General features: G+C 45.1%; 1 pseudogene; it reads left to right on the top strand.

The window, feature by feature from the left end:
• Window positions 1-877: 877 nt before the first annotated feature.
• Window positions 878-17801, top strand: LOC138444045 (WASH complex subunit 3 pseudogene; annotated as a pseudogene).
• The last annotated feature ends 207 nt before the right edge of the window (window positions 17802-18008 follow it).

The following is an 18008-nucleotide window of genomic DNA, read 5'->3' as shown; positions in this document are numbered from 1 at the left end:
CAAACCTCAATTCATTCATTTTTCCCCATTCCTTTAGCAAATATCTGTTAAGCAAGTTCCAGGTGGTGGGCACCCTGTTAAAATGCAACACAGTCCATTAGAGTTCGTGCCATAAATGCTAGAAGGGGAGTAAGCACAGGACACTAGGTCACATGGAGGAGATAATACATCAGAAGGGATCCCCCTGATGCACTGAAAACAAAGAAGAGGCCGGGGGAGGGAAAGCAGGCAGGCCAAAGCCCTGCAAGCAGGGTGAGCTGCATCCAGAGGCTGGAGGCCAGGGGTCCCTCAAGGATAGGACGATGAAACACACATCAACCCTTATAAGAAGCTACAGAGCTGCTTATATTTTAGGCACTTTACAAAGCCCTTTCACACCTCAATTTGCTTGGTCTTCAGGCAGCAAACCTGTAGAGTACATGTTCCTTATCCTAAGGGTCTCGATGAATAAATAATTTTTGAACCTGTGTGAGAATAGGTTAGGATTTGCTTCTAAACAGCAGAAACCACTCCAGTTAGTTTAAACAGAAAAGATTTCATGTGGGAAAGTCTGTGTTCAGGAAACCATGAGAAGGACTAGAAGAAAAGGCTCTAGGCTGAGCTTCCCAGGGTGATCCCCAGACCGCCTGGGATCCAGCCCAACCAGGGAGGTGTTGCATCAGCTCCTTATGCAGAGACAATGCTCTCTGCAACTGTGACTAACTTTCTAGAAACCTCTCTAGACCAAGCTCACCAAGAGAAAGACCCAACAGAAACCAGTATGTTTAGGCCCCTGACCCGAGCTTGAAGGGGCCTCCTGCCCTCTAAGTCCTCGCTGTCCGTGAGGAGCACCAGCAGGGGAGCCAGGGGTAACAGCAACCCCATCAACAAAGTCGCCATGGTCACAGGCTCTACAAATGGGTGAGAGAACATCTGGGGGACCTGGAAATTGTGGGCATCTCTAGATTTTGTCGACCTCGTTGTCTTAATTCATCCCCACAGAGCAGAGCCTACCAGGTGGAAATGACATAGTTTATTTGGGAATGTGACCCTAAGGAGAAACACAGAAGGAAGCAGGAAAGGAGAGAAAGCCAGCATGGGCCGGTCATGAAGTTGGTTGCCACTACAGGCCACCGGGTGCTAGATTCTACAGGTCCTCCAGGCAACTTAGGAACTACATCTCAGAGCATCCATCAGGGAAAGTCAGGGGGACAGTTCAGCCATTCGTGCCCTTCCTCCACTGATCAACAGTCACCCTGGATGGAGTTAGACCCCGTGCTTCCAAGTTGTGTGCTTGTAGGTGCCCAGTGGTTTCACAGACTGGAGGCAACAAACTCTCAGGTTGCAGTCATTTGAATAGAAGATGAAGGTCAGTCATGTCCGACTCTTTGAGACCCGTGGACTGTACCCCACCAAGCTCCTTCATCCATGGGATTCTCCAGGCAAGAATATTGGAGTGGGTTGCCATTTCCTTCTCCAAGAAGGTGAAGCTAAGAGCTGATATACACAGGCAGCCTGTCCAACACACCCATGAAGGGACGTGCCCTCTTGACTCTCTCTGGTCCTCTGATCATCCGTGAGCAGGGCATGAGGTTAGCTGCTCCAGGATAGTAGGAAATTCACTTGGGGCCTTAAGGCTAGAAATGCAGCAAGAAAGGAAGGGCTCAGCCCTGGGGTGACTGTCACGTCTTCTCCATCTCTCCTGCAGGATCAACTTCACCATTGCCCAGTGTCTGGCCCAGGATGGGGTCCACGTGGTGGTCAGCATCAGGAAACAGCAGGTGAACTGGGCAGTAGCAGCACTGCAGAGGGAGGGGCTGGGCATGACAGGTACGGTGTGCCACACGGGGAAGGGCGAGGACTAGGAGAGGCTGGTGGCCACAGTGAGAGGCAGTCAAGGAGGTAGAGATGGAGCCACAGGGATACTGCTGCTTATAGCCAGCCTTAGGGAAGGACATGACACGCATCAAGTCAATTCTGTTTCATTTGGCCCCTGCTCAAGAGGTCCACAGTCTGCCCCACAGATCTAGACAGGAAGTGGAGATGCTGGTGTGCAAGAGAAGGTGTACATGCTCAATTCTAGCATCAATATATTGGCAGTATGTACAGAGTGTCGTCGACTAGGGAAGCTCACTCAACCCTTGGTGTCTAGAGGTTTTATTGGGAGTCAGTCACAAAACACTCACATGATTGATCTTAGCTACTCACCAGAGATCAAACTAATGCGATGTGTCACCATGAAGGGATTTAGTGCTCTTCTAGATATGAAGAGATGAAAGGATTGGGATCGTGAAATAGGTTCCTAAAAGCATCTAACTTCCTAAAGACTTGTTCCACCTGTTTCCATGGAGCACAGAGTGCCTCACTCTCCACCCTGAACTCCCCTCAGCGGCTGTTGAAGGTCAGCAGCTGCAGCAGCACAGGGTTCAATCTCTGCAGAGACAGGAGACAGAAGACAGATGCCCTGGTTGTTGCTGTTCAGTCACTGGCAAATGCTCTTGGCAAGTGCCAGTTTGTAGTTGACACTTTAAATTTGATTCAGAGACGGCGTCTCCAGACATGCTTCGCCTTCTCCCTTCATTCAGCTAAGCAAACATCGTCCAACAACTTACTCCATGGTGGTCATGGCATCACACAGTGCCTTAAGGCTCAAATATTTATGCACGATCAGTACACAGGTGACCGTTAAAGTTTTAAAAAGTCAAGAAAGATGAACCTCTGTACTGGAGAGGGACACAGGTCTGCAGGGACATCTGAAAACTAAGTAGCTGCAACAACCGTGGGGGCTGAAGACTCTGCATGTATATGATAGACACAGGCATGGTGCTGACCACCCCATTTCCTCTCCTGCAGACATGGAAAGACTAGTGCTTCAGCCTCCCTGACTGCTAAATTGAAGCTATGTCATAATTTCTGCCTGTTCCTGGCTTTCTTAAGATTCCCCTAAGAACCCTGGCTCACCCTCTCTCCTGTTGGTATGATTGGAAGTAAAGAATTCTGAAATGATGGCATTGCCAGGTAGAAGCAGCCAGATTCCTTGAGTTTCTACTTGAAGAACAGCTGCCCAGGAGGGACATAGAGCCTGCACTCAACTGTGACACAAGCAATAAACTCTTCCTGGGTTAACCCACGGAGATGTGAGGGTTGCTTATTACCTAACCTAGCAGCCCGCCCAATTACCGTAAGTGAGTAGGGAGGGAGAGGGTCGGGTAGTCACTTTTCCCCATCACTAGTAGTAATCTCAAGCATAGACTCCCTGAAGCCCAGAAAAAGGAAGGAATTGGACTCCCTACGCAAGTCTGAGTCAGGGGCAAGAGCCTCCTCATAGCCTCTCGCCTTCCTGGAGACTGTCTCTAAGATAGCCATGACTTTTCCTTCTGGCTAACTCCCTCCTACTCACAAAGGCTATGGCCTCCCCAGTTGACTTCCCAGGGCGTACCACCTGCCACCAACTTCAGGAGGAAGAACAGCTTTAGGGGATAAGCACGTGCAGAGATTGAGATGCCAGAATATGACAATGGACAGCTACCCACCAGGGCACTGGAGCACTGGAGCTGGGAGGCTATTTCCAGAAGTCACCCAGGATATGAGTTGAGTAGATTTCTTTATTCCTCCTATTTAGAACTTACCCCAGTCCTTCCCAGGTCCATCCTAGCTGTTCCGTGGCTTCACGCCCTGAGGGCATTGAAGCTATAAACAGGTTCTTGGATGCCTTTCTCCACCCTTGGATACCTGCCTCACTTTTTTCACTACAGTGATGTTGTTTAGCAATGGCATATAAACTTTCTAAGCTGAAGGCAGTGTGGGGTCATTTGGCCATCACATAGTGGCTACTTGATAAATTCCTGTTGAATCGTTAGGATAATTAAGGGAGCTTGGATCAGAGGCACACCCTTAGCATCTCCAAATCAGATGTGAAGAGAAACCAGTAGCCACACTAATCCGCAAACAGAAAACAGCCAATCCCACAGCAGGACCAGTGTTCCACAGTCAAATGCAGAGCTGTGAAGTTCTGGCTTAGAACTTAGAAGGAAGAACTCTTCCCTTCTCCAGCCCCACACACTGTCCAGTTAACGTTTCCTGTGTCTGAACCAAAATGCTGGGATACAGAATCACTAACCCTCCCTCAGGGCCCCTGAGGAATTGATACTCCCTGGGAAGGCTTGACATTCCCTGGGAGACAAAGAGAGATAGAACCTGAGGGCACTGACCAAACCTAACAATTTTATCTCAAATCTAACTGGCTACCAGAAATGTAACAGGAGCCATGGAGCGAGTCCTCCATTTGTGAATTATTGTTACACCAATAGAGGATACTAAACTGAATGAGGGCCTGGATTCAGACTCTGTAGACAAATGGTGGCCCGCCAGCCCTCCCCTGATGTATTATCCACCAGGATAGAATACATGGTTCTTCGATGCTTGCAGGCATCCCGGCAGGTCTCTCTCTGCTCCCACACGTTTGCACAGAAGCAGAACTCCTAAGAAGAAGGAAGCTGAATCCCTTTGACAACCAAGGTTCCTACAGAATCTCTGAGGAGCTAGAGTTGCCCTGGCCGAGACCAGCTGGCAGGTCCACTGATGTGGCCCCTGAGAGAGAACTGTGTAGGGAGAGAAGGAGGTAGACGCAGTGGAAAGAGGACTCAGCTGATGCCAGAAACTGCCCTGACCCTGTCAGCCCCAAGTCAGGTTTACGCCCTCCCACCAAGGGCTCAGGGCTGTTTTGCGCAGGTGTAACCCAGGGGAGAGGGCATTATGTCTCAACACACACACATACACATTTTATACCCACGCGTAACCCTCTAGGAGGTGGCTCCTCTTACTGGGAAGGCGGGGGTGGTGGGTGAGGGCTGGAGAAGCTGCCAGGTGATGACACACAAATGGATTTTCCACCAGGCTGCTTTGTCTGAAGTTTTATAATCTAACTGACAAATATTTGCAGCCCAAAGACAGGAACAAAATAGTAAACCACTCCCCAATTCTTTCCCTGATTTCTAGATATTCTTAAACCTCATTCATTTTGTTTTTAAAACAAAAAATGTAAAGAATAAAATTTAAGTGGCTTATAATACCACATCTCAGACATTTTCTACTAACCATTTACAAATGAAAGCAATATGATACTTGGATATAAGTCAAATATTACAGAAAGGTATAAATTGCTTTTTAAAAATCTGCCATTTCACGGCCTGGATGGAAGGGGAGTTTGAAGGAGAATGGACACATATATATGTATGGCTGAGTCCTTTCACTGTTCACCTAAAACTATCACAACTTTGTTAATTGGCTATGGTGGTGGTTTAGTCACTGAGTCGTGTCTGACTCTTGTGACCCCATGGACTGTAGCCTGCCAGGCTCCTCTGTCTACGGGATTTCTCAGGCAAGAATACTGGAGTGGGTTGCCCTTTCCTCCTCCCCAGGAAGATCCTTTCGGGGATCTTCCTGACTCAAGGATTGAACCTGGGTTCCTGCATTGCAGGCAGATTCTTAACTGAGCCACTAGGGAAGGCGATGGCTATATGCCAATGTAAAATAAAAAGTATATTTGCTATATACCCTAATATAAAATAAAAAGTTTAAAAAAAAAATAAAATAAAAACCCTGCTATTTCATTCCCAAAAGGAGAATCACTCCAAACAGTGATGCCAGCTGGGTGGCCAGTAATCCAGTTCTAAAACCCTATGCCATCATCTGCTTTTTTAGAACACACTGGTGCCCACCATCCCTGCTTGAGTTTCCCAGGAAGCCAACTCTGAGACAGAGATTAACATGTAGGAGGTTTGCTGGGGAGTTCTTTTGATACCAACACCTGGGAAAGGAAAGAGGGGGAGGAGGGTTGGGCAGAGGATAAGGTCTAGCTGAATGCAGTCTCAATGGAATGTCTCAGTCAGTCCTGCAGGGAGCTCTGAGGATGCAATGACCCTTCAGAACTCCCCTGAGCTGAAGTGAGAGGCCTGGGCTCCATACCATCCATTCATCGACCACTGGACATGGGCTGCTGGAAGGGGGCTTCTCTTTGGCTCTCTTCAGAAATCCCTGAAGGGTGTTGATTGCTAAGGACTTTCTGCCAGCTGCACTCCCAGCAGTTGAGATAATAAGTGTTCTTAACTTGAAGGGTAATTTGGGCAGCAAATGTAAGCAACCGCCACATAACCCAAGCTCTGGGACTAGTCATACCTATTATATAAACTCTGGGGTACTCTTTGTCAACAAAAAAATGTCCCTGGGGATTATGTGCTCTGTCCTCTGCTCATTTCCAGGAACACAGAACTTTGACATCATGGAGCCTGTGCCCTCACCAGCCTCAGAATCTATTACAATAATTTCTTTATGGCTCAATCATACGGCTCTTGGCAGGAGGCCTCAGTTCCCCACAATATGGGCCTCTCCTTAGGTCTACCTCGCAGCATGGTAGCTGGCTTTTCCCGGAGCAGGTGGTCCCGGAGATCTAGAATGAGGGGGAAAACTCAGCATCATTCCATTCCCAATCTCAGACACCACAAGTCACTACTTCTGCCACATTCTATACTTTACAAAGCAAGTCACTAAGCACCTCCTACTCTTAAGGTGAGGGGAACTAGGCTTCACCTTTTGAAGAAGTAGTATCAAATAACTGGACATATTTTCAAACCACAACATATATAGAGAAGGATATTTCCCAAATCAACAATGATAGATACTTCTGAGAAAGGGAGTTGAGCGGAGGAGTCAGGTAAAATGAAGTTTTTGTCTTCTCTCTGTTTTTTAGTAATAAGATTGTATTCTTGTCACACTCTTGTAATTAAAAATTAAATATTTTTGACTACTACACATGTGGCAAGCAATGAAACTGGTAGGAAACCAGAAGCTCACCTAAGGGACAGACTGTGACTTACCACCCATCTCCATCATGGTGTCTCCTGCCTGAACCCACCCAGAAGACATAAGGGAACAAGGAAGAAAATGAGTATCGCTAAGAGCTTCTCAGAGGAGTCATCATTTTCCTAGCACACAAACAAGGAATCAGATGACTGCACTTTATTGAGAAGTGAAAGGTTGGGAAAAAACATTAGAACCATTAGTCTGCTTCCTCCATTCTTCATCCATAATTTCATTTAATGTGGAAATCATCCTACTAGTTTTGATGGCTTGATTACAGACTTTGGATGGGGTGCAGACCACCCAGGGAAAGTGTCCAAGAGGGCCGAGCTGGGGGACTCTACACCCTGGTGGGCCTCCTCAATCTGGACCCGCAGGTCCACTCCCATTCCTGTGTTCCACATAGACCTCTCATTCTTCAACAGCTAGGGCCAGCGCCAGCATCTCCGCGCAGTTAGGGGAGCCCTGTGGGAGAATCCATCCCTGCCCCAGCAGAGAAAGCACAAAGTGGGTCGTTAGGGGCTATCCCCTGGGAGCTGAGGGCCTCCTTGGAATTTTCTCCCTCCTGGGAGGCAAGGTGTCGCCACCCTTCCTGGGCCTTTGCTGACCCCTTCAGGCAAGGGAAGGAACTTCAGCTATGTCCACACAAGCACAACACTCCCACCTCTTCAGGCCCCCAGGCTCTGTCCCACATGGACAAAACCTTGCCCATCAGGGCATCAAGGAGGAACAAATAGGACCTTCTCTCCTTCTCTTCCTATAAAGGAAAGTAAGTGTGACTTATTCTACCCATTTTACAGACTAAGAACCACTCTGTGGACCCCCAAAAGCATTGTGAGAGGCACCCAAGGTTCAGCCACTAGCTGTCTCTAACCTAGATTCACAGCTTGTATTTGTCTTTTGTGTGTGTGACTCACTGTTGGAGGAGATCGTCATTGGATAACTTCTGGTTTGGAAGACTTTGGGGATTTGAATTTGAAATTTTTGCATTTTGTGGGATCCAACAATGGATACTTCTGGTTTGAAGAGTCCCAGATAGGGAGATTTGGAGCACCCGGAGAGTAGCTACAAGGAAAGAGCCACCCATGGGAAGTGGGATGCAGGCATCCGTCTTGAGTTGGAAGGGAACATGTGGGTGTAATAAATATCTCCACCTCCCTCTGCGCCCTCCATCTCCATGTCCTGCTGATGCCAAGAGCAGCCAAACCCAACCAGAAGCCAGAACCCATCAAAGTATGTTCATGATGTCCATATGGGCCAGCCTCTCTGTCTGGGAGTGGATGGGTGGAAAGAAGACACCCAGAGCAGGAGCCAAGAGAGGAAAAGAGCTGAGCTGCTTTTAGCACCTGTCTCTATTAATGATGTGACCAAATTGAGAAAACAATCCATAGCGATTCAGGAGCACACCTAGGGAAGGCAGGGGTTTGTGGTGCACAGGGCTGTGCAACAGAATTTTGATTACACTTGGTCCACTTGGTTTTGAGATTTATTTTGAAGGAGTTATTAACTTGAGCTTTAAACACGAACAAGCAGAATGATTAATTCTAAAACTGCTGCTGTTGCAGATCTTATCCTGAGTGCATCCTCATTAAAAAGAGAAAAATTCTTCCAAGTCATGAAACACAGTACCAGTCGATTTGTGTGAATGTGGAATCAGGAAGCAAGGGTCTGTGTCAGGAAGGCTTGAGTGTAGGACACCAGAGAAGTCCGATGGAAAAGACAAACGTCTTTACACCTTAGAGGAGATGCAAAAGATTTAGGACAGGTCTTCTTAGCAGATGGTGATGCTTCCTCTTGGTCAGATGACCTGCCTATTCTGGGGTGAATCATCTCCATTTTATTCTTTTCAACATGAGGGCTGTTGGTGAAAGAACAAGATGATTGAGAACTCACTCATCTCTTTGATCTAGGAAAGCTGGAAACTTTCTCTGTATGCATTTTTTAAAAAATTTCATACAACCCTAAATTCGATCTTCCATCTTCCCTAAATTCTATCGGTACTTTATCTTTTGTGGAATCTTTTGGGTGTCCACAAACAAGTCCTTCATAATAAGATAGTGTTAGAACACTTTCTTATTTTAGGTGGGTAAACCAAGGTCTTGTTCTCATTGATTTTAATAAAAACTGAAGGAATGAACACATCAGTGTCAAGTACAGATGAATTCAGCAGCCATTTTTCACAAAGAGGACATGGAAGGGAGAAACTTCAGGTGATTGTCAGCAATTTTAACACCTGGGTATACAGTCAAGTTTCCTTTAATTGGAGCCTTCGGGTGAGCTGGGTTTTTGTCTCTTTGCTCAGAACCTCTGAAGGGGAAAGTTAAGAAAAGTTGAGTGTATTGCTCTTAATTGCTTCTTCCCATTCCTGCAGTCCAAGAATCTAATGAGGTGAAACTAGTAGGAAAACGTTTGCTGTGCTTCCACATACTTTGATAGGTGGAAAGACAGTCAACACAAATTTTCTATTCGTTTGCTCACAAATGTGAGCCAATTTGGAGGTAGACTAGAAAGGATCGTTAACTCTGAGGTCAAGAGTTTGGTGTTCTAATTCCACTGTTTTACTAACTAGCTGTGTGTGCTCAGGGAAATTTTGCTTTTCTATTTCTTACAGCTTTCCAGCAGAATGATTGGAACATAGCAATTAATCTACATTCAGGAAGCTAAAATGTCAGGTCCTAGGAGCAAGGGAGGTGGGGTATGGTAGCTGAGAGTGGTCACAAGGACAGGGGTCACACCACACAGGACCTCAGAGACCTGCTTAAGCATTTTACTCTTTATTCTAAGATCATCAAGAGGGCCCTGAAGGGTTTCAAGCAGGGGCTGACATAACTACATACTGGCTTGAAAAGATCATCCTAGTTCCATTTTGAGAAATGCATCAGAATCCCCTATATAACATTTGAAGTTCATTATGTCAATACATGCTCACATTACATGTGTTCCTATGCTACCGTATAATAAAGAATTTGTCTGGTCTTTGTCCCTGATTCATGGCACAGAGCTTCTAAAACTCTTGGAATTCCCCAGGTGATAGAAGTATATTTATTATTCCTGAGCCCCTGGGCCATACTTAAGTTTATATTAATAAGATGACTCAGGGACTTCCTTGGTGGTCCAGTGGCTAGGACCCTGTGCTTTCAATGCAGGGGGCACAGGTTTGATCCCTGGTCAGGAAACTAAGATTCCATATGCTGTGTGATGAGGTCAAAAGTAATAATAAGATGACTTGAAGTGAAGTGAAGTCGCTCAGTTGCGTCCGACTCTTTGCGACCCCATGGACAGTAGCCTACCAGGCTCTACCGTCCACGGGATTTTCCAGGCAAGAATACTGGAGTGGGCTGCCATTTCCTTCTCCAGGGGATCTTCCCAACCCAGGGATCGAACCCGGGTCTCCTGCATTGCAGACAGACGCTTTACCGTCGGAGCCATGCTTCAGGATGGGCTGGTCACTGGGAAGACCAGCCACCCTATCGGAACTTTAAATGATGTGTGACCAGTCCAATCTTACTGCCACCGTGGGGAGACGGCTGGCAACTGCATTCAGTCACCGGGTCAACAATTTAATCAATCATATCTATGCAATGAAGCCCCAATAAAAACTGAACCCTGGAGCTCAGGAGAGCATCCTGGTTGATGAACACATCAGTGTGCCAAAAGGGTGAGGCATCTTGGTTCCCCAGATACAGCAGAGAAACTCCGTGTTCAGGACCCTCCCGAACCTCACCCTATGTATCTTGTCATCTGGCTGCTCACAATCTGTATTCTTTATAATAAAACTGTAATCATATAGTGCTTTCCTGAGTTCCATGAGTTATTCTAGAGAATTACCAAAACTGAGGGGAGTGTGGGAACCTCCTGGATTCGTAGCCAGCTGGTCAAAAGTGTGGGTGACTTAGGAACCCCCAAAGTGTGCCTTGCAACTGAAGTGAGGGCAGTCTTCCGGAGGACTGAGTTCCCACTGGTGGGGTCTGCACGAACTCCAGCGGGTTAGTGTCAGAATTGGATTGCAGTTCACCAGGTGGTGTCAGACCAGTGTAGGTTGAAACAGAATCCCAGGCTATTTCGTTTTGTGTGCTTGTGTGCTAAGTCCCTTCAGTCATGTCCAACTCTTTGTGACCCCACGGACTACAGCCCGCCAGGCTCCTCTGTCCATGGGATTCTCCAGGCAAGAATACTGGAGTGGGTTGCCATAGCCTCCTCTAGGAGATCTTCCCAACCCAGGGATGGAACCTGTGTCTCTTTTGTCTCCTGCATTGGCAGATGGGTTCTTTAGTCATTCTCAATCAATTTCAAGTCAAAAAACCTTTTGTCAAAAGCAGTTTTTAAAAATTGTACCCAGACTAAGAAATGGACATATTTGTCTGCATTGGAGAAAAACCACTGGCTTTGAGCAGCTCAAAATTCAAATCTGGTTACCTGGTGGCCCCCCTGAAGCCTCAGTGCCATTCATGCCTCTGGTTATTAGCCCTAATGTAACTTGGGAGTGAAAGCTTGCTTTTCCATTACTGGCAATACTGCAGCCCCTGATATTTGCTTCTGAGATGTGTTACTTTCACTGGGCCTGGGACTCTGCATGTCTGTCATCTGCAGCCATGCTGTGTGGGCTTCCTTCCCAATAAACAATGTGGGCTGGATATTTTGGTGACCTTTGAAACAACCTTTCATAGTTGTTTAAACTAGTTGCTTACATAAGCATTGTTTGCCAACTCTAAAACCCTCCATTTTCATATCCTTTCTGAACCAGCACACTCCTTGATTTCCCTGCAAACTAATAAATATTGAACTACGCTTGCAATCTAAAATTTTATTGAATATCTTCTAGAAATGACTACAGTAAAATTTCAGGTTAATGGTAGGCAGGAAAAAAAAAGTGTCTTCCAGAATACTGTCTTAACATGGCCCATTTCAGTCCAGACAGATCACAGGTTACACATTCAATATGCCCAAGCTAGGCTGAATTGGAAAGGTCCTTTTTTTTTTGGCTGTGCTGCATGGCATGTGGGGTCTCAGTTCCCCGACCAGGGATCAAACCCATGCCCTTTGCATTGCAAGTACGGAGCCAGGGAAGTCCAAGACACTGGTATTACATGATTTAACAAATTCTGCCATTAAAGTTCTTTAGACCTTTTCTGGACTTCCCTGGTGGACCAGTGGCTAAGATTCTGTGCTCCCAATGTGGAGGGCCCAGGTTGGATCCCTGGTCAGGGGACTAGATCCCACATGCCACAACTAAGTGTTCACTGAAGTTCCTGCAGGCCACAAATGAAACCCAATGCAGCCAAATAAATAATTTTTTTAAGTTTTTTAGGCCTTTTAAATTATTTGTATTATAAATTTGGTTATCAAGTTTTTCATAACTAGAGATAAAAACCCATTACAAATGATTCGCAAAAACAGCTCTCTTCTAAGGTATCCACAGTGTCAATGCTTCTGATCCCAGTAGCATAATAATAATTGTCCAGAAGGAAAATCCCCAGTTGTCCATCACCTTTATCATGGATCGAGCTGGAAGAACTCCACCTGGCCACAGAGGAATTATGTTTGTTTTTCTGCCTCCCATTATATTAAATGCCCTTTTACCACTTTCCTCTTTGCCTTACCATCCTGGACATTCTAATCATTCCTCCCAGAAAAACACAGAAAAAATAAATGTTTTGATGTTTAGAAGTTGTTAAAAGGAAAGGGTTGGCTGGCATTGTCCTTGTTGTGCCACTGGCCGCAGAGCTCTTGATAATTCAGTCTCTGGGCTGAATTCTGATTCATCTCGAGGTTCAACATCACTGTCACTACCGTCATCAGCCTAAGGCTGGCTTTGCAAGAATCACATAGAACCACGGGGTAGAGAAAGAGCTGGCGGATCTTGCCCTCAGCTTCGTATGTCACCTTCTTTATTTCATGCCACCAAGACAAAGCTTAATTACAGGTTCTTACCCTTTTCCAGCTGAGCTATTTAAAATCCTAAAAGATGATGCTGTTAGAGTGCTGCATTCAATATGTCAGCAAATTTAGAAAACTCAGCAGTGGCCACAATACCGGAAAATGTCAGTTTTCATTCTAATCCCAAAGAAGGGAAATGGCAAAGAATGTTCAAACTACCATGCAATTGTGTTCATTTCATATGCTAGTAAGGTTATGCTCAAAATCCTTCAAGCTAGGCTTTCAGCTGGGAAAGACTGAAAGCAAATGGAGAAGGAGGCAGCAGAGGATGAGATGGTTGGATAGCATCACCTGGACATGAACCTGAGCAAACTTTGGGAGATGGTGAAGGATAGGGGAGCCTGGCCTTACTGCAGTACATAGGGTTGCAGAGTTGGACATGATTTAGCAACTGAACAACAAACCTTAGTCAACTTTATCAAGACTTCTAGGGGATCATTAGAAATATGTCATCACTAATTGTTCCAGAGTATATAAGACAAGAACAGCATTCTCTATTTTGGAGGAGAAGAGGAAGAAAGTATATGGCATATAATATATGTCAGTTCAGTTCAGTCACTCAGTCATGTCCACCTCTTTGCGACCCCATGGACTGCAGCACGCCAGGCTTCCCTGTCCATCACCAACTCCCAGAGCTTGCTCAAACTGTGTCCATATATATATATACACATATATGTAGTTACATATGTGCGTAAGAGAGGTGAAATATCTCACATAGGCCTCAGTGCACGTGTGCTCAGTGATGTCCGACTTTTTGTGGCCCCATGGGCTGTAGCCTGCCAGGCTGCACTGTCCATGGAATTTTCCAGGCAAGAATACTGGAGTAGGTTGCCATTTCCTACTCTAGGGGATCTTCCCAACCCAGGAATGGAACCCAGACCTCTGTGTCTCCTGCACTGGCAGGTGGATTCTTTACCACTGGTGCCACCTGGGAAGCCCATTGCACAGAATAATACCAAGCTCTTATGAAATGGCTTGAATATACCAGCATACCCTTCACAATCAAGTCCTGTACCGGAGCGGGTTGCCATTTCCCTTCTCCAGGGGATCTTCCCAACCCAGGGATCGAACGGGGGTCTCCCTCATTGCAGGCAGATTCTTTACCATCTGAACCACCAGGGAAGCCCCTACATGTGTATGTATTATCTATATATAGATACACAAATATATACACACATACATATTTTGGCTCTTTTTGTTTGTATGTGATTTCTATACCTTCTCACATAATTTTTCCAAAATATTTTCCCTTAAGAGAGTATTCAGAGGTATTTTCACGTAGTAGTTACCAGAAAAAAAGAAAATCAGAGTGCTTTAATAAGCTTTTATGGTTTTCATCAAAAATAAGTGTCTTTTTAAATATAACTGGTCCTTGTAATTATATAAATGTAGTCATATTAAACCCAGTAATGTAATTGATGAGACGTTTTTGATCTGCAATAATTCGACCAACTACAAAGCCAACTAAGATATTTAAGTGTTATTTTCATTCCCAAAGAAAAGAAAGGGGAATGAAAAAAAAGATAAAACCTTCTTGGTCACAGCTAGAACCCAGAGGACTATTTCACCTGTCTCTTGGCATGAATTTTACCTCAAACGCACACATACAAAAATCTCCTTCAAACAAACATCTGCCATTAGCTCAGACCTGATCAATAAAGTCAGCAGAAGCAGGGCACGCTTCGTACCATTAGAGAGAAAATACACCCACATTATTCGGGAGACCTGAGGAGAAAGAGATCCAAAAAAAATTTTCCCCTTGAAAATAGTAAGAAAAGTAAATGGCCGTCTTTTAGATTCTGTGAATGGGGTGATATGGCTGAAATTTATTATACAGGTCTTCAAAAGATCCTTGTGCTGCTTTAGTTTTTAACCATTTTTTAAAATTTGGCTATAGTTAATTTACAATGTGTTAGTTTGGGGTATACAGAAAATGACTCAGCTATAGATAGATAGATACTTTTGCAGCTTCTTTTCCACTACCGGTTATTACAACACATGGGGTATATTTCCTGTGCTATACAGTAAGTCCTTGTTGTTTATCTAGCTTATGTATACTAGTGTATATATGTTAATCCCAAACTCCTATTTGTCTCTTCCCTGCCTGCTATCCCCTTTGGTAACCATGTTTGTTTTCTATGTCTGCGAGTCTATTTCTGTTTTGTTAGGTTCGTTCACATCATTTTTTAGATTCCACATATAAGTGATATCATATATTTGTCTCTGTCTAACTTCACTTAATATTTCATTTCACTTGTTATACAGGGTCTTCAGAATGTCCTTGTTCTGCTTTAGACTTAACTCTGTTCATTCTGATAATGGGGTAACACGTGTAATGAGATGAAATGGAAAAGTCTCTTCTGCTGAAATGGACTTCTGCTCTTCAAGCCATAGGACAGAGTTTGTCCTCTTAGCTACAGAAATCATTTATTTCTTTAGGATCTGAATTAAGACAGCACAACCGTTCTGTGAAGGGCTCAGGATACACACCAAATGGTGTCCCTTGGTGTGAGTGGAACTCACAGGAGCAGGGTCAGTGGGGCCCGGCCCCCCCACCCCGTGTCCTATAGAGAGATGCGCTGGAGCCCAGTGAAAGACATGTGCTGAGAAGAGCCCCAGAGGGCTTGACGCACCCCTCTAGCCCTCTGTTTTATGAGATGTGTATAAAAGCGTCCTCACATGAGGGACTAAACATTTTATTTATGCACACCAAACATTTTCTTTATGCACACCAAGGCCTTCCCTCCCTGGTGGCTCAGATGGTAAAGAATCTGCCTATAATGCAGGAGACCCGGGGTTTCATCCCTGGGTGGGGAGGATCCCCTGGAGAAGGGAATGGCTACCCACTCCAATATTCTTGCCTGGGGAATTCCATGGACAGAGGAGCCTGGCGGGCCACAGTCCATGGGGTTGGAAAGAGTCGGACATGACTGAGCGACTTTCACATGCACACCAAGCAGTTCTCATCGTAGGCGCCCACTGTCTAGGGGGATTCTCTGATGCCTCCGTTTCCAGACCCTGGAAACAAGTCCCCGGGGGGACATTGAGTCTGAGAGCTGGCTCACTGCCAGGCAACGTAGAGAGACAGGATCCCCCTGTCAGAGTCACACTCCAGACAGTGCTGCTCGTCTCCACGACACGCAAGTGCATAGTTGCACAAACACACCTACACAACATACACAAGTCTACTGTTGCTGGGGAGAGATGGGAGTAATTAACAGACTTCATTTTTTTAAGCAGGTTTTTAGTTTCAGGCAATGATGATGTGTCAATACAATAGGTGCATCAGTGGCAACTATATTAGGTCTCTGTGTTTAAGGCAGACTTACGTTAGAAGCGGTCCCCAGGCTAGTTGGAATAAGGTGACTGGTTGGATTTCTAAGAACTTATAGAGCTTGGGAGTCTGTTGCATCCCACATGAAGGGCAATTTGGCAAGGTCAAGAATGAACTGTCGATTCGTTTCTCACATGATAGTATACATGTTTCAATGCCATTCTCCCAAATCATCCCACCCTCTCCCTCTCCCACAGAGTCCTAGGTTCGATGCAGGATACAGGATGCTTGGGGCTGGAGCACTGGGATAACCCAGAGAGATGATATGGGGAGAGTGATGGGAGGGGGGTTCAGGATTGGGAACTCATGTACACCCATGGCGGATTCATGTCAATGTATGGCAAAACCAATACAGTATTGTAAAGTAAAATATATATATAAAGAGCACACACACACAAAAAAGAATGAATTGTCTCTGTCTCTCTCTCATTCTTGATGTTAGAGTTCCATATCCACCAAGCTCTTTTTTTTTGTTACTAGAAAAGACAATAATCTTTCTAATTTTCAGAGGGATGGTACGGGGAGGGAGGTGGGAGCGGGGTTCAGGATGGGGAACTCATGTACACCCATGGCGGATTCATGTCAATGTATGGCAAAACCAATACAGTATTGTAAAGTAAAATATATATATAAAGAGCACACACACAAAAAAAAGAATGAATTGTCTCTGTCTCTCTCTCATTCTTGATGTTAGAGTTCCATATCCACCAAGCTCTTTTTTTTTGTTACTAGAAAAGACAATAATCTTTCTAATTTTCAGAGGGATGGTACGGGGAGGGAGGTGGGAGCGGGGTTCAGGATGGGGAACACGTGTACACCTGTGGCGGATTCATACTGATATATGGCAAAACCAATACAATATTGTAAAGTAATTAGCCTCCAATTAAAATAAATAAATTTAAATTTAAAAATATATAAAATAAAAGTACCTTCTCTTTCTGCTTGTTATCAAACATGTATTTTCCGTATTGTTTAAAATGTGTGTAAGAGGGGACTAGGAAGGGCATTGGGAAGCTATTACCGGGTTGGGCGGGCTGGGCTGGGGAGGGGTTTGGGGGTGAGCCCTGGGTCCCCCGCTCACTGAGGAGACGGATGAGGATGGGCTTCCTCTCATGGGCTCAGGCATAGACCTGACTAAGGTGCCAGCTACTCAACAGAACAGAACGGTGGCATTTCTAAGCAAGTTTGCGATGCACACTGTACATTTCCTCAACTGCTTTTCCAGTTTGTGAGGAAAAACTAGCAGCCCTTTCTCTTCATATCCAGCAGATTGAAACAACTCTCAATATTTTAGATGCAAAGTTATCATCTATTCCAGGCCTAGATGATGTCACATTGAAAGCATCTCCTGTGAATGTCACGAGGATCACAAATGGAACACGTTCTGAAGCCACTTGAGAACAATCACAGCAGAACAGTTTACAGGACTCTGGACCACAGGAAAGTGAAGTAACACCAGAAAATACCTTAACTGTAGCCAAGGGTCCAAGATATGCCAGATATCTCAAAATGCTTCAAGTGGGTGATCCAGTGATGGCAATAAGAGACAAAATGATATCAGAAGGACTAGACCCAGATTTTCTTGAGAGGCCAGATGCTCCAGTGCCTGATGGTGAAGGTGAAAAAAACACAGAAGAAAGTTCAGATGGCAAATCTTCTTTTAGTGACGAAGCTTAATTTTCATAACAATTACATATACGGTGTGTTAGCGAACCTTTACATCCTATTACAAAGAGAGCCTGAACTATAATTCTTAGTTATAAAAACAGCAAGTGGCTACAGATCTGCCACCAAGCTTTCTCTATGTTAAAAAAAAAAAATAATAGAGCATTTATTTTTTTAAAAATGTGTAAGACCCTCCCACTTTGGAGAGCAAGACCTGGACTTAACCTTGGACTCT

This window comes from Ovis canadensis, chromosome 7, assembly GCF_042477335.2.
Source record: "Ovis canadensis isolate MfBH-ARS-UI-01 breed Bighorn chromosome 7, ARS-UI_OviCan_v2, whole genome shotgun sequence".
Taxonomy (NCBI): Eukaryota; Metazoa; Chordata; class Mammalia; order Artiodactyla; family Bovidae; genus Ovis; species Ovis canadensis.
This window is presented reverse-complemented; position numbering and strand designations above follow the sequence as displayed.